This window comes from Balaenoptera borealis (assembly GCF_965194805.1).
Source record: "Balaenoptera borealis genome assembly, contig: HAP1_SCAFFOLD_1920, whole genome shotgun sequence".
Classification (NCBI taxonomy): Eukaryota; Metazoa; Chordata; class Mammalia; order Artiodactyla; family Balaenopteridae; genus Balaenoptera; species Balaenoptera borealis.
The window spans coordinates 8,523-30,362 of record NW_028122338.1 but is presented as its reverse complement, the minus strand read 5'-3'; the positions used below and the strand labels follow the sequence as shown (position 1 = coordinate 30,362).

The window sequence follows — 21,840 nt, the reverse complement described above, 5'->3', positions numbered from 1 at the left end:
GATGTGGGCTCCGTCTCCTGCACTGCGTGGAAACAGCCCCAGTTTGGGGTGTGTGTTGAGGTGCTCGTGAGCACACCTGTGAAGGGAGCATGACTTCATAGCTCGTCGCTTCAGTTCTGTGTCGCTCCGGAAGAACTCGTATTTTGAATGATGTTACTGTCGAAAACATAGACCTTGACACCTCTCCAGGGATGGAAAGATGGTGTGGGTGGTGTCAGATGAACGCTGTTTCCTTACAACCTGCTGGGAAGCTTCATTCCATCCCGCTCTCGTGTTTATGCTGGGGTCCTGAGAGTGTGGTGGTGTCCCTGTCCCCAAGGCCAGGTGTGCCTGGTGTGACCTCCTCCCGGGGGTGTACTGCCCACTTTACAAACGGGTGGCAGCCTGTAGGGTCTGACCCGCCGTCACCGCCACCCCCCTTCTTCCTATATAACAAGCTAGCGACCCCGCGGCCTGGCCTGGGTGTTGAACTAGCCTTGGAGGAGTGACCTGGGGGGAACGTATGCGCAGTTGGGCCCCTGCCCTGATGTCTGACTGGATCTGAACCTTCAGGGTCGTTTAATGCTGGAGGAAGTCCTCTGCTCGTACACCAAGTGCCGCGTGGGCGCCCCGCAGCACACTTCTGCTACTCCCTGCCAGGGTGAGCGCCAGACCCCCGTGCCGGCTCAGTTCTCCAGGAGGTGCCAGCCGCACGCCCGTGGCCCCCAGGCCGCCCGCACTTGTGACCCATCAGTGATCAAGGCAGCGGTTGCTGGGGCCCCAAGGCCTGATCCCTTGCTGGAGCAGCTCACAGAGCTCAGGAGAGCCGGCCAGGGAAGAGGGGCGCAGGGTGAGGTCGGGAGGGTCCCGGGGACTCGGCGCTTCCTCTCGGCCCTGGAGTCAGGGCCTGTCGCCCTCCACAGTTCACGTGTTCACCCGCTGAGCCCGTGCATCCGGAGTTTTTACTGGGGCTTCCTCACGTGGGCGTGATGGGCCGAATCACGGGCCCCCCTGATGGAGCTCAGTGCCCCACTCCAGGCAAGCTTGGAGGATCATAGAATTAATGACCTGAGTCATGTAGGAACCATCAATCCATGGCAGAGAGAGAGTTGGCTCCGTTGCCCCCAAGAGGGTAACTCTGAGGTGTGTGCTACATCTCTCTGAGCTTGGAAGCATGAAAAGCCTCATTCACCGACAGCAATAAGATGTTAATAAGGCACATTTTATTGGCTTTCTTCCTATCTTATCTCATTTTCCACTCTCATCTATTGCTTCCTGATTCTTCTCAAATAAATTATTTGTACACCAATTATTATCTTAGCATCTACTTCCGAAGGAAACCAAACTAAGAATCAAGGCGGTCCCATAAATCCTTCTTAAACGGTTCCACTGTTTTCCACTTACGCTATTTGTCCTCAGGATAATCCAAACCTTACCTGTAAGTTACATATTGTGTCTCATTTATATGTACCTTTCCTCATTATGTCCAAAATATGCCTTCTCCTCTGGCATTTAGAACAGATTGTTTAATTCTTGTGTTCAGCATCAGAGGACCTAATTGAATTTCGCTGCAGAGATATATTATAAAAAAGAGGTATCTTTAAAATTTGGGATCCCATTTAGTGTGGTGAAGTGTTCACACTTTCAGAATATGTATGAAATAAGGCAGACCGAGGGAACAAAATGTTAGAGCACGCTTCTCATATTCAGTTCATATAATCCTTGAGGGACCATAACAGGTTGAACCCCTTACTTTATCTCCCTCCCCTTCCCTGTTTTACTCCTTCCAGTGGAACAAAGAACTGACTATCTGATTTGATCAAGAAGCTAAAATTGGAAGATGTTTTCTTAATAGTTTCTTTAACAGACAGTAGGGGGAGCTTTTAGCTTGTATAGAGCAGAACAGTATTTGTAATTTATTATTTGGTAGAGAAAATCAGAGAAATGAAGCATTATGGTTCTTTCAAAATATGTTTCAGAAGAATTAAGTTGTCTCTGATGCCATTTTCATGGATGACGTGGTATCTTTAACTTGTTACACAGTTAAACAACATACTAGAAAAAGAAATATTGCTTCTTGCTGACTTTACTGAAGTGATCTGGTCTCTATTGCGTTACTAAATGTGGTTTATCTTGGAACAGTATGAGAATATTCTAGGGCTCTTGGAATTATGTTACAGTTGTCAGCTTCTCATTTCCTAAGGAAATGGATCTTTGGCAAACAGTAGTGAAGAAAGTAGACAACAACCAAACATATAATTCCAAAAATAAATAAATAGAAAGAAAGGGTGAATTATCCTGATCTTCAAAGCACGAGGACTATGGTACTATGCATACGTGTTTTTGTGTACATCCTGAACGCAAAAACCTTCTGAAGAGTCAATTAACCGTAAGTGAAAAGACTTGAATTCTATATCAAATTTACCTCATTTCTAAGACACTTCAATGTAGAATGAGAATATATATTGTTTTTCCTTTCCAGTTAAATAATTTATTATTTCATTAACTATCTAGATTTGAAGTTTTATATGAACACAGGTCCCTGAAATCACACTTAATGACCTGATAGTATAAAAATGCAGGCTGAAGAGGGGAAAAAAAATGGCTATAGGGGAATTGTTTTCTTACAGGAAGCCACATTCTCTCAACTATTTTTGTGATATGAATTGCATGATCTTTGTTTAGAGTCCCTCTGACACAGCATTCCTGCCTGTCACTATTTATTGAGCAGAGTGGCATAGTGAAAGTAGCACCGCTTTGCAATAATAAAACCTAGGCTCACAAGGGAAGGATATTAACATTTATTGAATATATACTGTGTCTCAGACTTTTTATTAGGTATGTTGCATTTATTATCCAGTTTAATTTGACCCTCAGAACAACATTATGATGTATCATAAATTGTGGATACAAGGATACATTAGAAATAGAATCTCTGGGTTAGAATAAAAACTCTACCACTTCTAGGCTGTGTAATCTTGGGAAAATCACTTAACTTCTCTGTGCTTCAGTTGTAAAACTACAAAAAGAAAAAAATGAAGATGATATTGGTAGTAACTACATTATAGAGTTATTATGGGGATTAGATATGTCCTTATAACTAAAGTGCTTATTTTACTACCTAGAAAATATTGAGACCTAAATAGTGTGGGGTGTTTAGTCCACACCTTTGAAATAAAAAGACTATTAGAAGGTTTATGGCAACTGTGTAGGATATTTTTCTAATGCGCAGATCATGCATTAGTTAGGATTTGCATCTGGATTTGTTTAAACAGGTATCCTGGCTCTTATACTGTAAAATCATGAGGCACTAAACTACCCACCATCCTAGATAAAAAGAGGCAAAAGGAGAATTAGAGCTCAGTGCCTGTGACACAGAAGACATTCAATGCATATCTGCATGGAAGATGAATGAATGTGTAAATTAATAATGTGTCTGACTTCTGAGTCTTTCCATTCTATCAGCTTGCTTCTAGCTCAGCCAGTATGCATATCAATTGAAGGAAAGCCCTGGATGTCCTTTGACAAGTCAGATGAGTGTTATCATCTGTCCTGTCAACTACAACCCCATTACAGTTCTCACATGATAAATGAGGTGGATTATGGAAGAAGTACTTTAAAAACCTTAGAACACCATTTAGGAGCATGCTCTTATCTGGCAGGTGATAGAGTACATATTAAAAAACTAACCTGGATTTGAATCTTGCTAGGTTTGCGACTTTATAATTACTTAATCTTTCTAAACTTTAGCTATCTCAAGGGTAAATGAGTGTAATAGTTCCCAACGCATAATGAGAAGTAAATGTGGCAGTACTACATGTAAAGTACTTAGCTTAATCCTTATTTTAGTGCTTTTCAACACAGAAAGTATTTGGTATCAGCCAGTTATTACTATGATGGTATGATTGTTGTACTCATTGTTATTTTAGCAAGACACACTTATAGGCAGCATTCTTTTCAGATAAGTAGCAAATACCAGACATACACGCTACAATGCCCCTATTCTATGACCACGACTGCTGTTGCTCCTTTGCTATGATCTTTCTCTTCCTGCTGCACGAGGCAACTGCTACTGACTGGAATGGTAAATGGGATGTAAGTTATTTGCTGTCTTTTTCTCTAAAGATTATTTTCATAAACTACACTGTATACGGACAATGAAGATAATAACTCAAAGGCAGTTTTTGTGCAAAGAGTAATGGCAACGAGATGGTGGAAGAGTAAGTCTTAGACTTCTTTTTCTCACAGAAGCAGTGATTTAACAGTACACAGACCAAAAGAGCTTTAGGAGAAATTCAGATCCCTGTCAAGAGGTTGTAGCACCCCAGCTGAGCACGAAACTGACCGTGAATAGTCACATTTAAAGAGGTAAGGAGAATAGTTTCACTTTACCTACATTAGTTCAGTCCCTACCCCAAACTGGCTCAACTCAGGGCTAAGAGAAATCACCACTGACTGTGACTTTTCCCTTGAGGGAAAAGCGTATGGAGAGTGACTCCAGTCTCCTGGGGCTGCCTAAAAAACCGATTTTTGTTTAGCCTCACCTAGAGTGCTGACAGAATGGGCATAGTTTGGATGCCTGGCCAGCTAAGAACAAAGGAAAGCAGAGGGCAGCTTGTTGCAGCTGGCACAGCTGTGTGAGACTGGGAGAAGGCACAGACCCTGAGGCTGATCTCTCTCTCAAATTGGAGGAAAAGAAATAGAGCCTCCTCCAATATCCAAGCTTGTGGTAAAACAGTCAGTAACCAGAGAGTGCAAGTGATTACAGGCTCTTGGATAAAAAAAACTATGTCTGATTAGTAATAAAAATGCACAAGTCCATAGAAGAGGTTTGAGAAGCCCCCAGAAACTCCAGCTGGGCTGATTGGTGAAGGTCATTCCCTCATGAAGCCATTCTGTAAAGACTAGGAGAGTTGTGTCTTCAAATACACAGCTACTGATGTAAATCTACAAGGAATACAAAGAATTAGGGCAACAACATGACTCATTAAAATACTCAAAATAAATCTCCAGTGATCAACCCTAAGAAAATGGAGATCTATAGATTATATTTTAAAAATTCAAGAGATCGCAGATAGACAACTAAAAATCAGAAAACAATACATGAACAGAATGAGATCAACAGAAGAAATAGATACTATTAAAAAAAAAGACCTAAACAGAAATTTTAGATCTGAAGAATACAATAATTGAACTGAAAAATTCACTACAGGAGTTCAACACCAGACATAAGCAAGCAGAAGAAAGAATGAGAGAATACAAAGACAGGTCATTAGTTATCCACTCAGAGGAGAAAAAAAAAAAAAAAAAAAATGAAAGAGAATCAAGAAATCCTAAGGGTTTTATGGGACTAAGAACATCTTAAATAAAGAGCAACAATAAAACTCTCTGGTAAAGGCAAACATATAGACAAATACAGACTATCATAATACTGTAGTGGTGGTTTTAATTGTACTATAAATGTTAAAACACAAAAGCATGAAAAATAATTATAATGACAAAAATGTTAATCAATATACAATATAAAAATATATAAATTTGGTATTAATAATATAAAACGTGTGTAAGGAAGAGAAGTAAAAAGGTAGAATTTTGTATTTGATTGAAGTTAAGTTGTAGTCAGCTTAAAATAGACTTTATAACTCTAAGAGGTTTTATGTAAGCCTCATGGTAAACACATACACACACACAGAATTGTTAAAACTAATAAACAAATTCAGCAAAGTTACAGGGTGCTAAAAATTGAAATACAAAAGTCAGTCGTGTCTCTGTAGACTAACAACAAACTATCCAAAAAGGAATTAACAAAACAGTCCCATTTACAATAGCATAAAATAGCATAATACTTTGACTAAAATGAATATAATATAAAATAATATAATATATATAATATATATATAATAATATAATATAAATATAATATAATATAAATATATAATATAAATATAATATAAAATGAATATAATATAATACTTTGAAATAAACAACCTAGCAGTTGAAAGATGTACAATGAAAACTACAAGAAATTAAAGGAGACATAAATAGTTGGAAAGACACCCCAATACTAAAATTAATATGGAACCACAAAGGGCCCTGAATGTTGAAAACAACTTTGAGAAAGAAGAACAAAGATGGAACCTCCTGACATTACCTGATTTTCAAAAATATTACAAATCTACAGCAATCAAAACAGTATGGCACTGGCATAGATCCAGACATAGACCAGTGGAGCAAAATAGAAAGCCAACAAATAAACCCATACTTAAATGTCAAATGATAGTCAACAAGTATGTCAAGTGTGCACAATGAGGAAACAATAGTCTCTTCAGCAAATGGTTATGGGAAAACTGGATAGGCGTAAGGAAAAAAAAAATAGAATTGGTCCTTTACCTTACATCATACACAAAATCAAGTCAAAATGGATTAAAGACTTATGTGTAAGATGTAAAACTCTAACACTTCTAGAAGAAAACATAGGTGAAAATCTTGATAATATTTGTCTTGGCAATAATTTCTTGGATATGACACCATAAGCATGGATAGCAAAAGAAAAAAATAGACAAATGGGACTACATTAAACTAAAAATTTCTGCATAGCAAAGGAAATAACCAACAAAATGAAAAGGCAACCTATAATATGGGAAAAATATTTTCAAACTGACAAAGGGTTAATATATGAAATACTCAAGGAATTCCTACAACAAAATAGTAAAAAAATAAAATAAAATAACTTAATTACAAAGTGGGCAAAAAATATGAAAAGACATTTCTCTAAGAAGCTTACACATAGCCAATAGGTATATAAAAATATTTCAACCTCACAAATCATTAGAAAAATGAAAATAAAAACCACAATGAAGAATTACCTCACACCTACTAGAGTGGCTATTATTATTATTACTTTTAAAAGTGATAAGTGTTGGTAAGGATGTGGAGATATTGGAACCCTTGTACAATGTTGTTGAGAATACAAAATAGGTGTAACTATTATGGAAAACAGTATGGAAGTTCCTCAAAAAATTGAAAATTAAAATACCATTTGACCCAGCAATATCATTTCTGGGTATATACCCAAAACCTCTGAATCAGAATCTCAAAAAGGTATCAATATCCTGAACTGATGTTCAGAAAGGTAAGTAACACATGCAAGGTCACACAGCAATTAAATATTGGAACAAGTGATTTGAGCCTCATAACCAGTAAATCACAAAACGAGTCTTCCTATAACCTGAGAATTCCCAGGAGATGAAGAAAGCCATGTTTACTCACTAAGACTTGAAAACCCAGCTCAAATCTGATTTCCTTGTCTGTGGCCTTGTCTACATGGTTCAGTTTTTCACTCTGCTTTCAACATTTCTCATTTTAATAATCATTTAATTACTATTTTAATAACTATTATGGAGCACCTTAAGTCACAATCTAGTGAAGAGATAAGATTCACATTCTAATAACTATAATACAGGGAAATGCCATAAATTCATTCGGCTAAGATAAAAAATTCTAAAAGAATTCAGAAGCAGGAAAGGTCATTTCAACTTGTCTGATCAGAAATAGCTTTATATGTGAAATGATATCAAAGCTGAGCTCAGATGTTGTCTAAGGCAGGAAAGAAAGAAGGATTATGAAACAATGGGGTGTACTTAGTTTTACTAGAATACTTAGATTCATACTGGGGAGACTGGGGAGTTGTGGGAAATAAAAGTATATAAACAGGTTAAGGATAGACTGGACACAGTTTTGAATTCCAGGCTTTGATTTTAGATTTTGTAGTTGTAGCTGATATTGTGCTGAGCAGTTCAGACTCACCAATAGGAATGAGAATTAAGTTTCCATCTGCTGGAGGTGCTGGTGGCAGACAGCACTCATCCATCAAGCTCCTTCCCAGGGGCAGTCCAGTGACTGGTGGATTTGGCTGTAAAGATTTGGACACTTTACCACAATTCAGGATAAAGCTGATGAGTTAACTCAGCTGCTGTGAATGCATCACAACATAACTTAATCTGCCCAGTCCTGCTGACTTCCCTTCTCCTGCAGGTGTTTATTTGGGAGCACTCCCTAATAAACCTAATGCATGCTAATCCACATCTCAGAGTCAGATTTCTTGGGGACCTGATTTTCCACAGTTGCAGTCAATTGAAACCCAGGGGATTATAGAACGTTTGACGCCCAAAAAATACATTAGAGAGTTTAGTATAATACAATTGTTCATCGTCCAAGATGGCTAATTAAGTTCAAGCTTTTGCTCTGCTCTTTTCCAAAGCACCAATAAAACTATATTAAGTAAAGAATCTTATAACAGCAAAAAAGAATGAGAGAAAACCTTCAGTGAAAAAAAAGACATTTGTACCAACTGCTGCAAACCACAAAGTATATGAGAACCAGTACTGATGAAAAGAAAAGCAATAAAGAGAGGTATTAAAAATAAAACAGAAAGGAACTACAGTAGGAGAGAAGGAAAAGGGATGCTAAAACAGGAGGTGTGAGTGAAATTCTTCCTCAAATTCAACGCATATTTTAAAAGCAAAATGATAAAAGGATTAAAATAATAATTTCATTGATTGAGAGGAGGAAAAGAGATGAAGTTGAATATCTGTGAACTAAATCACCATCCTTCTTAGAAGAGCATTAAGAGATAAGATGTTAAGTTGATAAATTAGAAAAGATTATTTAAGCAATTTAAGTAAAGTGTGTAATTTCCACATAAGGAGGTATGTCTGAATAAATACAGCTAAGTTTGAGAAGTTGAACTGGGAACAGGATATGGAAAAAATAGTAGTCTCTCTTATCGTAAGCACCTCTGTAATATTTTAATTTTTACATGCATATTCTTTATTTTTAATATATACATACAAAATACACATTTATTCATAGACACACATGCACACATCAAAATACACTTAATGTAAACATTTTCCTATGATATTGCATAATTTTGAAATGTGGTGATGAACATCTACAAGCATATATTTTTCTATACAGACTCCTAACAGTGGAATTATAGAACCTAAAGGAAAAATACATGTATGAATATGTATAAAGAGCTCTTAGGGCTTTTTATGGAGATAAATAGACGAGGATATAGCTGTAGGTTATTGGTAGTGTTCCAGTATTCGGGCTGGGTGGTAGATTTATGTCTCCTTAAAAAGTAAACAAGAAAGCAAAGAAAAAAACTTTTATTGCTGGAATGGAGGTAGGGAAAGAGAAAGAGTTCTCTCAGTTTCCCTAGAACTTTCACTTCCATAGCCCTGAAAATAGTTTTAGTAAACATACAAGCTTTACTTAAAAATCTTTAGTGTTCCCTTTTTTCTTGTCACAAGACATTGCTGCTTGAATTTTATTAACATTAAATTATTTACCTTCTTCTACATGTTCTACATAATCTAGAATTAGGAAAGAAAACTAAAAGCAGTGAACTGGGGACTAAACTACTTCTAGACATTTGTGACAACTTCTCAGAATACTTTGCTAGTGTATTGGCTCTCTCGTAGCTCTTCTTTTCTTTTCTTCTCTTTTCTTTTTTCTTTTTCTTTCTTTTTTTCTTTTCTGTTCCTTCTTTACTCTTTTTCCTTCTTATTTTCTGTCCTAAATCCTTTTTTTTCATCTCCTTCTTGTGTTCTGACTTTCTTTTTTACAGTTTTGCTTTTGCCTCTTTTCCTTGTGTATCAGTTCTACTTTCAGGTGCAAGTAACAGATATGTGGATCAAATGTGCTTATTCTCCCACATAACTGCAAGTCTAGAGCCTTATATTATTATTTTATTATGTGTCTGCATTCCAATGATAATATTTAAATCAAGGGACTTATTATTCCAATAGCGACAATTAATCCAATAAAGAGATGAGTGGGGGAAAAGATGCAAATTGATGAAAAATTACAACATCACTGAAAGTTCAGCCAACTAATTATGGTGGCAATGGGAATGGAGAGTATCATTATCAATTTTCAAGACTGAGTGACTGAGACAACAGGAGCAGGACAAGAAGAAATAGTGTTCAGTAAGAACAGCAAGTTTGAAGGATCAGGGTAAACATTTTTTGGTTTACATGTATGTAGAACAGATGCTAAAATATGATCAGCAGATCACTGGAAATGTAAGAAAAAAGTATGAGAAAGAGTTAACCTGTAGATTTTGTAGTGTTACTTTAAAGAGAAAAGATCTTAAAATATTAATTATTGTACTTTCTTTACACCCTGTCCCTTCTCTTTTCATTTGAAGGGAAAGAAGTAACTTAAAAATGCCTAGAGTTGTTGTAGCAGAAGTGCAGAGGAAAAGGCACAACTACTACTATATAAATAAATTGTGACCAGGATCCTAATGTCCAGATAGTACAGAGAGGATGTAAATATCAAATTGATCCCACAGAAAACTTTAGAAAGCATATAGAGAGGAATAGAAAGCAACATCAGTGGTCCATGTAAGAGTAAAAGATAGTCTTATGGGATGTAAATGGGGTAGAGAAGACAGTGGACCATGGCCAAAATGGAAGCCCATGTCAAAACAGAAGGATATAACCTGGGGGATTTGGATGAGGTCATCAAAAGGCAGGAGCAACTTATGTAGGCTGTCAAGTAGAGGACAAGACAACAGCTGAAAATATTAACTCGTCATGATGTCAAGCGAGCAGCTTACTTCCCCTGAACAGAGGCCAGTTGGGTGTTACCTTCCTACAGAAGAATTCTTTCTATCAGTCATTGCCTATATAACACCAGAGACTCTTTCAACAGATGGATGCCCTCCCATGCTATGCACTTTTGAGTTTTCATCAAAACTACCTTGTGAGCAGATAACTCTTTGCCACAGCCAAGGACTTTGTAAGCATCACCAAAGCACAGAGAGTCCTTGACTTCTAAAGGGACTGCAGTAGAATGAGCTTTGGAAGGTAGTGGGGCTGGGCATGGGAAAAGCACACTCATTACACTACACAATTTAGTGGTTACTCGTATACTGAAATATCATCACTTGATTTTCAAATATCTATAAGTGATGTGTTTCCCAAATTTAGTAAAGTCTTGGTGGAAAAGAATAATTTTTATGTAACAACCTCCTACACTCACATAGAATGAGATCTTTAATGGACACTCATTAATAGTAGTTGACTTAAAATTGTAGGTGGTAAAAATGGAGGATGCTGGTCAAAGAGTACAAACTTTCAGTTTTAAGATGAATAAGTTCGGGGGATCTAATGTACAGCATAGTGACTATAGTTAATAATTCTGTACTGTATACTTGAAATTTGCAGAGAGTAGATCTTAAATGTACACACCACACAGACAAAAAATACTATGTGAGGTGATGGATGTATTAACTAACTTTATTAATTATGGCAATTATTTCACAATATATATGTATATCAAGTCATCGCATTGTACATGTTAAACTTAAACAATTATATCTCAATAAACCTGAAACAAACCTTGTGGATTAGAAATGTTCCATTATATTATTTGATAATTAAAAACGAATTAGATACAGTTATACCCTATTCTGAAAAATACTGATTTAAAAGGTAAGTATAAATACATGAAAAAAATATTAGTATAAAAAGGACTCTTTTCTAACTGTCACACTTAATTTTCTTAGTAGTTCTCTCTATGAGAACAGGGAATTCTCTTCAAACATAAAAAATATCCAGAGAAAGTGAGAACATATAAACCATCTTGAGTTAGTCTCTGAAATATTTCAAAACCTATACTCATCTCTTTTTTTCTTTCTTCTTCTCCTTTAGGTATTTATTTCCTTGCTACTTCATTTCTTAGTCTCCCTTTGACTGATATTTAAAAGCCTGGGTAAAGATCAATGCATTTCAAACCTAAATATCCTTAAAACAATCTTTGCTAACAAAATGTGATTAAGGTTTCTTTAACCTCTGACTTCCTAATGCTGCTGGGACATTTATTTTCTCATTTTGTGTCCATCTGACAAAAGGCCTGTGAAATCATTTGGTAATAACTTTAGATACCATTCACTAGTGAACCCATGTGCCTGTTATGAGGCCTTGTCCAGCAAATTCACATTATATATTTATAGATAATTTATATATATATATATATATATATATATACACACACACAGAGTTTTATATATATATATATATATATATATATATATATACACACACACACACACACAGTTTGCCTATGTAAATAAAAACCACCTCTGGTTAGTTTCTTAGCTCCTAATAGAATGGCTTAATTCTGACATCTTTCTATATGTTCATAAACAAGTAGACACGGGTATAACTTTTGCCCTGATCTGTACCCTTAATGCATAGGTATCACATATACACTATAAACTATAGGTAGAAGCTACGTCTTTCTTAAAGTGACACATCTGCTTAATTTCTCATTTACTCTAAGAAGATTGTCAAGTACAAATTTGGTATTATCACTAGAATAATTCATCCATTTATTCAAAAGTCTGCGCTCTACTCTGTGCCAGACACTAAAGTGAGCACAGGAATGGAAAGTTAAGGTACAGCTCCTGTACTCATCAAAGAATGTGTGATCTGGTGTGTCTGGTACCCACATAAGCAACCTGGCATGCTCTTTTGTCAGGGATTAGTAAGGATCAGAAAGGAAAAAGCTGAAGCTTTCACTGGCATAATTTTAGGGGCTATTTCTACACCTTCTCATATTGACCCATTTAGTAACCCCTGCTATGTAGTGTTAGCTGACGGGAGTGGATGGGCTATGCATGTGCATCTCCTTGTCAGAATCGGTACCAGGTTAAAAAAGAAACATTTAAGGACATTTTGCTTGACATTTTAGTCTTAGATTAATGGCTAACATATATGTTTACTCTTTTTTCGTTTAGGAAGTGTTGGTCTCAGGGACCTCCTTATTGTATTCTTAAGAGAAGGAAGAGCAAGTATCAGCGTATTTTGCCCCCCAACTGAGACCTACCTGCTTTATATTCAACCTCTTTGGAAACCCCAAAGAGCCTTCTGAGGTTAATATCTTATACTAATATCTTGTTATAGTGTTTAGGTCATGGGGTCTAAATTTAGTATGAGTTAAATTTTGGCTCTATCCCTTACTAAATTTGTGAATTTTAAGTTTGTTTCCTCTTCTGTAAAATGTGATGGATAATAATAGTGCTGACTATAATGTAGGGTTTTCAGTAATGAGACAATTTATTTAATGCCCTAATTCATAGCCTAAAATATATGAACACTCAAAAATGTCAGCTTTGGCACAATTGTTATTTTAAAATAAAAATGGAGTTTGGAGGAATGAAGATATTTATGAAGTTTCAAAGCTTGTATCACAGTCCGGTTGGATTTCAATGAATTTACTTCCAAAGCTTTCATTCTTTATTGCTTAGCTCAGAGAATCTCTCATCTGTTTCTTTAATCTGATTTCGTACTCTGAAATTATGATTTACTGTTTAAAGATTGTCATAAATAAAAGAATAATAGTCAACAGGACATAATACAGCTCTATAGTCCAGGGTAGAATCAATCAATATTTGTAATCCTAACTTTTTGGATTAAAAGATGAAATGTATCCTATACACATGAAAAGTGTTTAGAGTTTTCTATGTGTTGGATTTTAAAGTCCTGAGGATGGGGCTAATGTATTACCAAGGCCAACACAAGCCATGACATATATTAGAAACTCAATAAATACGGCAAAGTAAATTTGGACTCAAGATAATACATTAATTTTGGCAATATAATAATTCATATGTATTGCTAGACCATCAGATTGATGATAGACATTAGCAAGGTCATTATCATAGCCATAATTTACTAATTATGTTCTCTGTAATATTATAATATCATCAAGTTTGAAGTATTCTCAGATAAATTATTTTAGCTATAAAATTACTGAGGGGAAAGATTTTCAGGAGAATGGCTGGTGTGGATAACTATCCAAATAATTAATGAGTAGCTTTTTTCCCCATGTACTTGGATAGTCGTGTATTTCAGGAAAAAATGATATATGTTAGGAAGCAAATATGTAATCCTTTGCCCAGGTAGTGATTAGCATGAAGTGGAAAATAATGTCACTCCTTTGTAACTAGCATTGTGACATAAAATTGAGGATTAATGCCTGTCCCTTTTTTTCCTCAAAAATAACCTCTATTCGACTATTATTTGATATGAGGAGCATCAAATGGTTCATACATACTGATCCTTTTAATCATTTGCAGTGATTTTTTAGCTAATTAAGCTTGTGATTACTTTAAGAATATTAGCAATAATGTTTGATTTATAGTAAGAATTGCTTCCTTATCTTGACATGATTTTAATGATCACATGTGGCATTTGAGATGGATTTTACTCTTTCTGCTTAAACAACATTCTAGTTCATTTCTGATGTGCAGACAAGAAAATACCTTATCGTAGCATAACTGAATATGCAGTTTCATGGACAGGTAAAGACAGACCTAAAATACTTGGGGAAGATAAAGAGGAAAATGAGTCAAGAGAATGATCTTCGAAGAGTATACGATATGCTCAGTGTCACAAGCCTGAACTGTAGGAGTGAGTCTTGAAACTTCTTCCTCCCTTATGCTCTGCAATTAAATTTTCAGAGTACTTTGAGTTTTATCTTCAAAATTTCTCTCCAATGCATCTGCCTCTATATTATCAAACTATAACTGGCTAAAATGTCTGTTGGATGAAAAGCTCCATATCCACTCTTGTCTCCTTCCAATATCTTTAACGAATCCATTGCGATATTTTAAAATGGAAATATAAATATTTCACATCAGGCTTTTTGCTCAAAAGCATTCACCAACTTCTTATTGCTCTTAGGTAAATGTTCAAAATGTTTGCCATGGTCTATGAGGTCTTCAATAGTATGACCCCAACTCTCTTTATAGTTCTCACCCGTGCCATCCTCCTTCACCTCTCTTATCTCTCTTTGAAAAATTTCCTTCAAACAAACATGATCTCTGTCATTACAAAACATTTGCACATACTCTTTCATTTGCCTCAAACACTCTTCTCTCTGCCACAACACGTTCGGCTACATAGAATAATACCTAGTTCTCAGCTCGTTTGTTGTTTTCTGCATGAAGATTTCTTGAATTCTAGTGTTACGCCATTGCATAGCTTATACCACTTAGTATTTGCATTTAATTGCATTTAAAAAATTGTTTACTTATAGGTGTGTTTGTGCAATTGCTTGATTAGTAGCACTCACTGCTCCACTGGACTTTTGACTCCATGAAAGAAGACACCATGTTTATTTTTCTCACTTTGTATTTTTAGTGCTTTATATTGTACCAATCATATAATAGCTCTCAGTATACATTTTTTTAATAGGATGATTGAATGGATAGTTGAATAAATGGATGAATAAACTAATGTAGTAGAATGAAATATTATTTGCAAATTGTCAATCTACCCTTTGTTATAAGACTGGCTATGGTTAAGGAAATATAGTCCCCGAATGTGAATACATATAGAGTAGACTTGAACCCAACCCACAGCTTAGAGTCAATTAGCTGATCTGAGTTGAGCTCAGCAGATCCTGAGTTGACCCACACGTTTATGAGTGAGAAGTAAATTCTTTGCATAAATCAGTTGGTGTTCAGGTTGTTTTCAATAGCAGCTGATTGATAAATTCCTAATATATAAATATATTAGATTATAATTTATAATGGGTAACAAAGCCATGTATTAAAATTAAGAAAATATAATATTTTAATCTAACATAATTGTGTATATTATATAAATTTTATATATAATTATACTGTATACAATAACTATATCTTATCATATATAATATATATTTAAATTACTTCTTGCTCGTTAAATAAGAAAAATATTCTGATACTCACTGAAAACTTATTTAAAGCTTATGAAGAAGAAAATGTATTGAATTCTTTTGCACTTATCAAGAAGATTGTTTTCCTTATTTTAACTCTATACTTTTTCAAGTTACAGCCATATTAAACTTAGTATTGCCGTATTCTTTGTAGCTAAATATATGCACTGGAAGAAGTTGAATCTTGTAGATTCCTTTAAGTTCTTGGTTTCATCTTCTAAAACATATACCTTTGTTTGGCAGAGAAATGTCTTTGAAACAGAAACCTAAAGCCAGATTTTATTCTCGCTAGTTCCCTTCCAAGAACTGAAGAGTAATTGGAACAATAAGCTTATGTTCTGTAGCACTCACTGTACTGCTTTAGCAAATTGCTGTTACTTTTCTGAAGAAGGCAGACTGTATAGTAATAACCCACAGGGCATGTTTTTCTGATGAATGGCAAGTGTGGGATGCTTCAGTCACTAAAATCTCCAGGAAGAATCTATTCCTAGAAACACATGCTGATGCTCCCAGACAGTGCTACATAATCGTAAGAAATGAATAGGAATTATCATTTTTTTATATAGCACACGCATTTCAAGTTTTCCATAAGGGTATATTTTAGGTTCACTGGTTTCTAAATGCTTTGTCATATCAACATCTAGTTTATTCAACTCTTTTCAGACTTCTTTGAACTGCGAGAAACATTAAAGATCATCTAATCAAGTTTTATAAAATTTCTGGGGACTTTAAAATATAGTGATGCCCAAACCCACCCCAGACAAATTCTGGTCATTGGACTTGGGCATAAATATATTTTTTTAAATCTCTCAGGTTTATTTTAACATACATTCAAGTTTAAGAACCTTGATTCTAGTTTAATTCCTTTATTTAATGAAGGTGGGAACTGAGGCCCAGAGAAGTAGAATGATTTACCCAAGGTGACCAAGGAAATCAGTATAATTATTAGTGAAACCCACCCAGTTCCACAGCGTAATATTTCTTCTAATAGAGTAAGAAATGCCTCCTCTTAATTGGCATTATTTTATCTACAACTTTATTCATACATATCAGCAAGTATCACCTTGAAGTTTAAATTCAAGCTCACAGTACTGCTAACGATATGCTTTCTTATTTTACCTTTTACATAGATATCTGTAATTTGAACTAGTAAATATCATCTCAGAAATACTAAATTCAAAATAAAAATAATTTCATATGTAAGGTAATATAATGATGTCATATATATTCATTTTTTCCACTAGATATAAACCAGGATTTGATTATTATACCTATTGATCAATTGTGTACCCACCTAATAACAGAGAAAGTTTATAAGGAGGTCTGTTAACATTTCTTTTACATATGATGAAGAGTGTGAAGAGGACAAGTAAAAAAAGCAGAAAGCAAAAAGGGTGAAGAGGATTATTTGCAAATGTGAAGTTACGGTCAACCTTGTGTGATTTTGAATGAAACGTATATACAGAAGTGTTTGTAGGAAATGAATCTAAGTAAATATTGAGAGGGAGTCTGGAAGGAACACGTATTGTCTTTGTAAACTAACCTTTTATAGGCTAACAGAGCTGTAATTGGTGGTGAGTTAAAGTGTTTTGAATAGATTTTGCCAAATCCTGCTCTTGATAGAGTTACAATATAAGTAAAGCAAAAAACTTAAAAAATAGGTCATGTATTTGACCTATGGAAACATAAGAAAAAAAAAAGGGGATTAAATACAAGAACCCACAATGAATTTATTATTTTCAAAATTTTTCTTTCTCTTTCAAAAGGAGGACATACTGCAATTCAATACAGTATCATTCAGTATATCATATTATCATGGAGCTTTGTGTTTTCCACATGTCCTACTGATGCACATATTTGTCACTAGAAGGAGTAAAGACATTGACATCACAGAATAGTGAATATCTCTGCTCATATTAAAGTGCTCACTGGGGAAAAGCAGCCATTTGCATCGTTGGACAAAGGAATCATCTTATTAAAGATGATAGTGTTAATAACACCATCCGCAGCTAATGTTATCTAAGTCATATGACTGGAAGACTCAGAAGTGCCCAAAAGGGGGCTTCCCTGGTGGCGCAGTGGTTGAGAGTTTGCCTGCCAATGCAGGGGAAACGGGTTCGAGCCCTGGTCTGGGAAGATCCCACATGCCGCAGAGCAGCTGGGCCCGTGAGCCACAACTACTGAGCCTGCGCGTCTGGAGCCTGTGCTCTGCAACAAGAGAGGCCGCGATAGTGAGAGGCCCGCGCACCGCGATGAAGAGTGGCCCCCGCTTGCCACAACTAGAGAAAGCCCTCGCACAGAAACGAAGACCCAACACAGACATAAATAAATAAATAAATAAATAAATAAATAAATAAATAAAGTGTCCAAAAGATCTCTTCCTTTTTTGCTATGTTTCTAAATGTATCTCTGGGAGGGCTGAGGCTGCCTAATGCCTGTTTCACTGTAACAAGGTCATTTTTAATGAAAAAAAGTTAATTAGGCCCAAATGTATCTCTTTTGGTGCAACTGGTGCTATCACAATTTAAATAGTCTCAGACATGCTGGGCATGTGCAGGAAAAACTAGAAGTGTATCTCACTAAGGATGTCAATCTAGCAGTTTTAATGAAAGAAATTCCACTGGGAGCTAAGGAAGAGAAATATGAAAGGCTTAGAAATTATTTAAGGGGAAAGGGGACAGGAAATTTGCAGAATGAGGATAAGAAAACTATAAACTAGAAATAGAATGTATAATAAAAATGATTGTGGAAGGCAATTGAATATAAATGTTAAACACAGTTTCCAAAGTGTCACTAAGAGCAATTATTGTTAAAGTACTAGTTAAACACACAACACACACACACACATACACACACAGTGTTGAAACAGAAACACTTTGAGAGTCTCAGTTAATCCGCATGTCAGCACAACAGGGATTTCATTCAACCAAGGTTTTTTGGTTCACTTATTACTAAAATATGTTAATAAGATTGCCTTTTCTGTTTCTTCTAAACGTTAGTCATTTTATTTTTCAGCTGAAACATTTTTAGATCGACCTATCAGTTGTTTGCCATGAGAATATGATTATTCATTAACAGAGAATAAACAAAGAGAATGAAGATGAATTTTTATATAGTAATAAATGTGGAAATACGAGTGAGTTTATTACTGTAGACTGAATCATATAAAATTGTTCTTTTTATGTCAAAAATTTTCAATTATCAGCAATTCCATGTAATTCAGCATGTGAGGAGGGTTAACTGTACTTGAGAATGATAGAAATACACCAAGAAGAATCTAAATCATGAGATTAAATTCAGTAAGAAAGAGACAGAAGTATATGCCTTGCCAAAAATAATTTCATAATAAGCTTTCTTTCAAAGAAGTCCTAAGCAGCCTTTCTTCCCATCCCAACTCTGTTGACTATAACTTATCAAATCCCAAGTATTCTTCAGATTTTTTTGAATCAGCACTTGGTACACTGCTTTCTTCTTCCTCTGCTTGTGGCCCTCTATAGTCATTATAAAGTAATTTTTTCAGCAGCCCACTGTCATGATCTGTCTGCCTTCAAGCATTGAGACACATTCACTCATATTATTTCTCTGAGAAATTTCACCTATGAATTCTTGTACTCTGGTGTTTCTCGTATCCAAAGCAAAAGAGCTATTTAGAAGTTTACTTTTAAAACAGGGTAGAAATTCAGAAAAATCAAAGGTGCTCAATTGCAATATGTTTTCTTAAAAATGTGAACTTAGAGATTTGAAATAAAATTTTAAGAATCATTAACTACCTGGTTCATTTTACAGCGCCCTTTAGACTTGACATGGAAGATGAAGGTAAGGACCATGATGAAATATGGAGGGTAGACTGGACAAAATAAATCAACTGATTATTCATTTTATTTAACATTTGAAGAAGAGGATGAATATATATGTGAAGATCACTATTTGGAACAAGAAAGGAGTCAAATTTCTAAAAGAGTCAATTAAACAAAAAATGTCTAGGTATTTCCTTTATGTTTTCATTATTAGCAAGTGAAAATAAAATTATAAAATGCAGAAAATACAAAGTATATGAAATAGCATTTTCCTAGAATTATTAATGTAGGAGGAATTACAATATTCACTAACTTATACAAGTGATGGTTTTACCTTCAATATCTATCGTTAAATAAATAATTACTCACAAAATCTTAATGAGGATGTAATATCCAATTAGATAGTGTTACTCTGAAAGGCACCAATAGTGTATCTATTAGTTTTTACTTAACTCTATCATTGTAAATATTTTAAAACCATTCCATGCTATGATTACGTGGAAATAAAAGAAAAAAGTATTACTTTATATGAGATGTTTTAAATAACTTCAAATTTGATTTAGAATTGGGGAAAGTAGTGAGATATAATATTAGGTTACAGGATTGCACTTCTAAATCAGAATTGCTCTGCCTGTGTTGGTTTATGATGGTAAATTTTAACATGTCACTTAACCTCTCAGTTATTGGTTTCCTCATATGTAAAGTGAATAGGTCAAAAATCCCAGACTCCCTTACAGCTCATAAATGTTAACTATTATTCTAAGCTATTCGAGCATACCTTCTTTTATTATTCTTTACTTTACTGTGCTTCACAGAGATTATGCTTTTTACAAATTGAAGGTCTGTGGCAACCCTGCATCGGGCAAGTCTATCAGCGCTATTTTACCAACTGCCTTTGTTCACTTCACTCTTTTGGTGATTCTCACATTTCAAACTTTTTCATTATTATTCAATTTGTTACGGTGATCTGTGATCAGTGATCTCTGATGTTACTATTGCAGAAAGATTACAGCTCACTGAAGGCTCAGATCATGGTTAGCATTTTTTAAGTAATATAGTATTTTTTAATTAAGGGCATGTACATGTTTTATTAGATATAATGCCATTGCGCACTTAATAAACTACAGTATAGTTTAAACATAACTTTTGTATGCACAGGGACACCAAAAACTTCATGTGACTCACTTTATTGCAATATTCACTTTACTGCAGTGGTCTGGAACGAAACATGGAATATCTTTGAGGTGGGCCTGTAGAAGTAAGCTGTTTTAAATTATTCACTGTTGTTCTTTTGATCAAGTATATATTTAAAAATTTTTATTGATATAAACTTGTAAAGAAATTCTAATATTAAATAAGGAACTTTATGATTTTCCATTGACCATTCTCAGGAGAGTAACAAGTTGGGCTTCTCAGAAAAACTAAATATGAATAGCACATCAGGAAGGAAAATAATCAGTGTAAATTTATCTTGAAAGTTACTGTCTATAGTAACAAGACTTATTGACGACCTCTGTGGTAAGCACGGTTCTAGGTTTTGGGGATGCTCAAGTTAAATACAAACAGAAAACAAATAAAAGCAATTGGTATTTTCAGAGTGCTTGGTTTCCACTAGACATTTATATACAAAACGTGAAATAAGTGAGTTATATAACATATTAGGTGGTGATGAGCGCTAGAGGGGAAAAAAGTGAGGAGAGACTTGCAATATTCAAAAGCGTGGTCAGGGAGAGTGACATAGGAAGCAGGTAAGAGGGGGAGCTCGCTCCTACCTGAGGCTGAGGAACGGTGTTCCAGGCAAAGTGCAAGCGCTCAGAGGTAAGAGCAAGATACACTTATTTGGAAAGAAAGTTGTCCAAAACGGCTGATGGACGCAGAGTCGAGGTGGTGAGAGCTTAGTTCAGGGAATTGGGAGTGGAGAGTCAGATTATTTTGAGCTCTGTATCCTCTAATTCAAAGGATTTTAAATTAAATCTGAGTGAAAAGTCACTGAAGGTTTGTGTAGGGACTTGAAAGGCTGGCACTGATGTGGTTAATAATATTGATGTGTTAAAAAATTTACAAAAATTACAAAAACTTTGACAATGCTTTGGAAAGAATTGAAGAGTGACTCTGAAAGCCTTTGTAGCCACGTTATCTTATTAGTGGTATAAAAAAGGACTCAGACTTCCTGTTTAATGCTTTATGTAATAGCAAAATGCAAAATATCCTATTTCATCCAGGAAGAACTTGATTTTCCTCCCATGGTGGAAAGCAAAAATATCTAGAAAACTATATGGCAATA

The 21,840-nt window shown here is 35.2% G+C and overlaps 1 long non-coding RNA gene across 1 annotated transcript in view; it reads left to right on the top strand.

Moving 5' to 3' along the window:
* LOC309622260 overlaps positions 1-17,641 on the top strand; it is a 54,908-nt gene extending 37,267 nt beyond the window's left edge. The window contains exon 3 of the long non-coding RNA XR_014240652.1: positions 17,526-17,641. This is a non-coding gene — a long non-coding RNA (uncharacterized lncRNA). The remainder of the gene's footprint in view (positions 1-17,525) is intronic.
* The last annotated feature ends 4,199 nt before the right edge of the window (positions 17,642-21,840 follow it).